This window comes from Atta cephalotes (assembly GCF_000143395.1).
Source record: "Atta cephalotes unplaced genomic scaffold scaffold00037, whole genome shotgun sequence".
Taxonomy (NCBI): Eukaryota; Metazoa; Arthropoda; class Insecta; order Hymenoptera; family Formicidae; genus Atta; species Atta cephalotes.
Genome location: NW_012130101.1, coordinates 445,022 through 451,453, shown reverse-complemented (window position 1 = coordinate 451,453; position 6,432 = coordinate 445,022). Strand labels below are relative to the sequence as shown.

Here is a 6,432-nt window from a genome sequence, read left to right as displayed (position 1 = left end):
ATCAAAGTGGTGTCAAGAAAATTCAATCTATTGTCATTGTCAACCTCCATGGTAAATTGTAACCTTGTATGTAAAGAATTAAAAATAGTAAGAGTATCGTCAATATATTCAGATGGAAGTACGAGAACGATGTCATCGACATATCTGTAATAAAATAGTGGATGTATTTGTAAATTCGAGATGGCAATCTCTTCCATCCTCTTCAATCCTGCATTACTAAGTCAGCAATGATAGGAAATAAAGATGAACCCATTGGAATACCAAAAACTTGTTTGTAAAACTTATTATTAAAGGGGAAAAAAGAATTCAAAACAAATTTTACAGCCGTAACAAATTCCTCTTTCGAAATATTTTTATGAATATGTGAATCCATCTCTTCTCAATACTATTCAAATCAATCCAGCCAAATCAACAGGAACATTAGTAAAGAGAGACACAATGTTCAATGAAGCTAATATATAATTAGAGTCAAAAGCCATGCCATTTAATTTCTCTACAAGATAGAAGCTGTCTTTAATATGGCTAAGAATTTGTGGTATGCTCTTAATAATTATGTTGTGTAAAAAAAGAGAAAAATAGTACAAGGGGCTATTTATAGATGATACAATGACTCTCAATGGGTTACCAGCTTCATGAATTTTGATCAATCCATACGTTCTAGGAATATTACCATCCGAAATCATTAATTTTTTTATATGTCAATTCATTGATGAAACCAACGGCCTTCCATCTTGTAAATCCTGTCAACTTTTTCGTAGGATCCCTGTTAATAATAGAATAGGTGTCAACCTCGAAAGAATTCCCTCCATCTTTGATATATAATATGAATTTTTATCAAGCATGATCTTGACATTTGACATTACCTTTGTCTGCATTGGTAATAAGTAAATTAGGATGGTCATTAATAAATATTTTAATGAGGTACAGCCATTCTAAAATTATTCTGTCATTGAAACTAGGAGAAGGAAAATTGTTATAAAATCTATTGAGAATAGGAATGGAGTTATTTCAACAAAGTTGACAAATTATTGTATTCTGTTTTGTTTATTTTCCAATCGTTATTTATTATGTATGTTTTTATTATTGAGAATGATCCGATCGCAATCGAAACGTCCATTGCTAGCATTTTTATTAAAATTTCAATTTAAAACATTTCCGTTTCCTTTTTGTACTTTCTACTTATCCTATTCTGTTTTTATATAATAATTTTTAAAAAAGGGCTCGTAGTCCTCTTCTTTCTTTGTTTTTCTGAAATTTATGAGCCTTATTACTATCAGATAATTTTTTATTTTTGTTAAGGGTACTTTTACGTTTTAAGGGTAAAAAATATCTATTATTTTTACTTTTCTTTAAAAGTTTGTAGTCTCAAGAATATCTTACAAAGTTTTTTTTTTTTGGGAGAAACGAAAATTGTCCAAGACATATGAGATAAAATAATATGGTATGTGGGGTCTCTTGATCGATTCAAATAGCGCGCACCAACCAATACAACTGGCGCTCGCTATTATTTATGTTCAATCTTTCAAAATTTCCATTCTAGAACGTTTCTATCCAATAGAGAAGAGTTTCGTTTCCTTTTGAGTATCTTTTATTTTTAACGGAGCGATACTTATACTAAAATATTTCAAAACTTTATTTGCTTTTTTTCTGAAATCGTGTTTTCAAATATGGTCATCACTGTTGCAACCGCGATTTAAAGATCATAAGATTCTCAATAATGTAGGACATTTCTTTTATTAAACACAAACACGCTATTTTATTATAAAACACAAAAGGCTCGAATTGTTCATAGTAACAATTAAAAATAAATATTATATAAGATAATAAAAGTTATAAAGGCGGGAACGATAAGCGAAAGCTTCGTCCTATTTTGTTTCTTTTCGGTCATACGTGGCCATTCCGGCACCTTCTTCCAACTCGCTGCTCGGCCGGTAACACGCGTCGTACTCTCTATGATATTGAGAGCGCACTTCTAACATCTCTCCCACATTGAATTGTGACTTCTTAGTAGGCAATTACTAGCAAATTAATCTATCTTAGAAAAAATAAAAACAAAAATGAAATGATAAATATTTTAGTATCTGAACCGATCTGGTTTCTTGACAGCACGATTACTTCAGGTTTTCTCGTTTCTTCCAACGGTTTTCTCTTTTGAGATAGCTACGAATTCCTCAAGGGTGGTAGCTGCAGGTCCCTTAGTCCAATAGTTTCTGACGTCGTAGTAGTAGACTTGAAATTGTCAGCTTCAGGACTGAAGTGTCCTACTTCCAAGGGAATTAGTTTTTTATTTAGATGGGTCGAATCAAATCGCCTTCATTCGTTTTCAGTTTTACCACTCGCACGTAACCATCTTTTCCGGGGTAAACTTCTTTAATGATGGCGAAGGACCAGTCTAATCGTTTTTGTAAATTGTTTCCGATAAGCACGACGTCTCTGACAATTACAGACGTGGAACTATTTCTGGGTCTTTAGTTCGTCTAAATAATTGACCCAAATACTGTATACGGAAACATTTTTTATACTTTTCTTTCAATCTTTGCTGATAGGGTATTTTTTCTGCAAAGTGGGACTGGTCCCACTTGATCCAAGTCTGGAACGCCACTCGTCGAACATCGTTGGAGAGAACGCCGTAATCTCAGTATTTTTCTCTATTAAGTAAGTAAGAGGTCTTGAATTCATAATAGCTTTGCAGTCGCATAGAATAGTATTCATTTCTTTATTCGTTCAGTTCAACGAAGTTCTTTTTGAGTTTTTTTACATGGACTCTTTGACAGTTATTCATAAATCTTAATATCCATGCGACGGTACACACAATTTTGGAATATCGAAGATCTCTGCAAATTCTGCCTCTTCACCCGTTTGTTCTATGGAGTTTAGCATAATGATTTTTTCGACAGTAGTCTTGGGGGATGTTCTCTCTTTATATCGTCCAGAAGTCTTGCGTAACTCTAAGTATGTTCTTGTCAATTTTTCTTTCCTCTTTGGACTACCCTTCTTGAAGCTGAGGCAGTCACTCCGGTCCCTCCTACCATTTCAGTTCAAGGAATTTCTTAGCACCACCTCGGGAAGGTAAATCCGCTAGTTCCTAGGTTCATAACTCTAGGAACATGGAAGATTCAATATCCGTAAGGCTCCTTATTTCCAGAACACGATTCCATACAAAGACTGCCCTTGTCGAATCCATGTTAGAACGATTATCGAGTCACTCCAGAAATAGATTTTGATATCTTGATAATCCATTGCCTTAAAGAAGGATTGCATCATCCTAGTTCTAAGGAGACTGTAGTAACTCAAGGCAAAGTATGGTCTTCTTTTCTTTGGGTGCTATTCTTAACTTGGCTTCTACGAGATGATCTCGACTCCTGTGCTTGACTCAACTCGTACGAAGATTGCTACCGCGTATGCATCCTTACTGGCGTCGACAAAAACATGAAAGGACAGTGAATCAGAATCTCTTTCCTCTCCAAAAATCCATCATGAAAACTTCAATATACATAGGTCATCTAGTAATTGAATTCCATTCAAGAAATTTGCTTAATCTATTTCTGTGTCCCAATTCACATTTTTAATCCATAGATTTTGCAATAATAATTTTGATTTTAACATAGTATGGAACAGACGAGACGGTCGTAAACTTTCTGCACTTGCGACTCTCTTCGTCTATATCTTTTCTATGATCGTCGGTGCAGGAAATTCCAGTAATATTAGAGTACCTTTTGGTGTCCCATGTAAGTCCAAGCACTGTCGACTGACTCTCAAGATTCCCGCCAATGTATCTCTAATCTCTTAAATCAAATTTGATCTGGATTAAAAGGAAATAGGCTTATCTCCTGAAAATTTTAAAATCAGATTAAGAATCTACATTAATGAAGTCATCGCCATAAAAGGATTTTGTCAGTTTCTCATAAATTTCTTATATGGCAAGATGGTAGAGTTTAAGACTCTGTTAATATGCAATTCAATCGTCACCCCTAAAAGGAATGGACTGATTGTCAATTCAAAGACAACTCAACGATGTCGTTAAATCTTTATTTCTCCATCAACGCTTCACCACAGGAATCTCAAAATTACTCTATCTGACGACTAATTTGTAAGAAAGCTTTCGCGTTACCCCTATTTCACTTTCTCGAAATCGATGTAGCAATGCTGGAATGAGCTTGATGAGATTAAATCCAGTCTCTAAGCATTGGTTAAGCGAAGGCGATTCCTTGCTGACGCATCGAAAAGAGTATCTTCGTAGTTTCTTCTTTTTTGACCACAAGCTTGTGTGGAAGATAGTAGCTCTCGACTTCAAGTGCAGGCACTCTTTCAATAATCACTTCTTCAAGCTAACTCGAGACAGTCTGGTAGTAAGTAAATCTTCTTTCTCGCAATCTCTTTGTAACGACGATTTTAATCTTTTCTCGGATATGTCTCGATTATCTTGTAAAGGTGGATAATTCTCTTTCTATGATAGAAGAACTTCGAATCGACCTTTGTTGTGGATTTTCGTTGTTTCTTGAAGAGATCTTTATTTCAGCTTGATGTACCTCCTTTGTAATAGTTTTGATCTGTAATGCCCAAAATATCGAGTCTTCATAAGTCTGTTATGTTAGCTTCTTGAGTGAACATTGATATAATCGTCAGCGTAGTATCGGTGCTTCTATTATCGTCTATATCCTTACTTAAGATTGTCCATCCAAGCTTAGTTTCTAAAGCCATTATTCCTTGATTTATCTGTAGAACTTTATTAGTGAATATCTTGCCAACAACATTAGCTCCAATCAACAATGAAATGGACTCTTGATGTTCATCGGTGTCACTCAAACGTATATCCTTTTTCTCAAGCATGGATTATCGATCTTACAGGGGGCGTCTTGACGGATAATATCTTGTTGCAAAGCTACGAAGTTTATATGTTCCATCTAAGTTGCTGATGTAGATTCGTCAAATTTTGTGTCTCCGAGACTTGGTTTTAGTTCCTCCAAACAATGCAAATGCACCATTGTCTATTCGCTCTCAGTCTCGTATCCAAACTTTCTGCGACTTTTCCAAAACATAAGATCTATGTGTACCAGTATCTATGATGGCGTGAATATTCACCAAGTCTTTTGGATTCACCTCGTCCAATTTTGACTTGTAGTATAGGCAGGAACATTTTTCCACTCGAAGAGACATTTGCGAGACAACTGTTTTCCTTGTGAAAAATTGGTTCATTAGGCTTCTTCTCGTTTGCTTTGACTCATCCTTGTTTGACAGGTTTCTACACATCAACAAACAATGTTCAACAATCCTTTGCCGCACCAAGAGCATTTTGCTATTATTACGGCAAGTACTCTTTTATAGATGTATCCTACTTTCAGACAGTTAAGACAGAAGTCCATACTTTTAGTCGTTTTACAATTCAAACTGTCACGATTGGCTCCACAGAACATCGCTGCAGTTTGCTTCTTTCACCGGTAGTGACACCAGATGCTGTCGCTATTTCTGGATCTCGTCCACCTTTCGATTTCTTTTTATTTTTGTCCTATATCGGAAATCATTGTTCTCGAAGTATGTCTTTGCCATTTGAATATATTCCTCATTCTGCACCTCTCTTCCTAGAAAAGTCATTAAACTCATGATACGATCTTTTGCAACATTTGTTGTAACATTTACGCGTCAGAATGAGGAGTTAACTGGGCCCTTGTTCGTTGCCATGTACGTAAGGTCTCTTCAAGCAGTAAGGACTCTACCAAAGGAAACAACATTGTTGCGCACATTTCTGTCGTCATACCTAAAGTCTCAAGTGCTCGTATATGCATCTCTAATTTATCATAAATAATTGAGAGATACATTTTTTGTTTTTACTTAAGACTAACTTTAAAAGTTCGCGTATACATAATACTCAATCAATAAATCTTTTTTGCCGAATCGAGATTCAAGACTTGTAATTCACGCTGTGAAGGAAGAAAATATTGAGTAATGTAATTGAATAAATATACGGTCAAAATTTCAAATACACGATCAAGTTTTCTTCTTTTTCTAAGGATGTTTATTTCTTATTAATATGTAACAATGAAAAGTAGTGATTAATTATTTATTTTAAGTAATTGCTATTTAATATATTTTTTACTCAATATAAGTATTGTATATACTCAATATAAGTATTGTATATGTTTTGTACAGACAATACAGAAAACATATATATATTATCATTGATGAACATGGTTTCTATTTTTCATATGTTACCAAAACTTTATGTATTTCACATTCTAAACATTTTCACACGCAATGTTAATAAAAATAGCTTACAAAGTAAATGTATTCATAGGTATAATACTAACCCAAGGATAACTGCAGAAATCAGAGCATTTAAGATAATGACGTTTGATGGATAATATTTCAGAAACTTAATTTGCATTAAATATATAATAACAAAAAAAGTAAAATTTATGTCATTATTATAAATTA

The 6,432-nt window shown here is 34.2% G+C and overlaps 1 pseudogene; it reads right to left on the bottom strand.

Moving 5' to 3' along the window:
• Positions 1 to 3,116: 3,116 nt before the first annotated feature.
• Positions 3,117 to 4,830, bottom strand: LOC105621813 (annotated as a pseudogene).
• Positions 4,831 to 6,432: the final 1,602 nt, after the last annotated feature.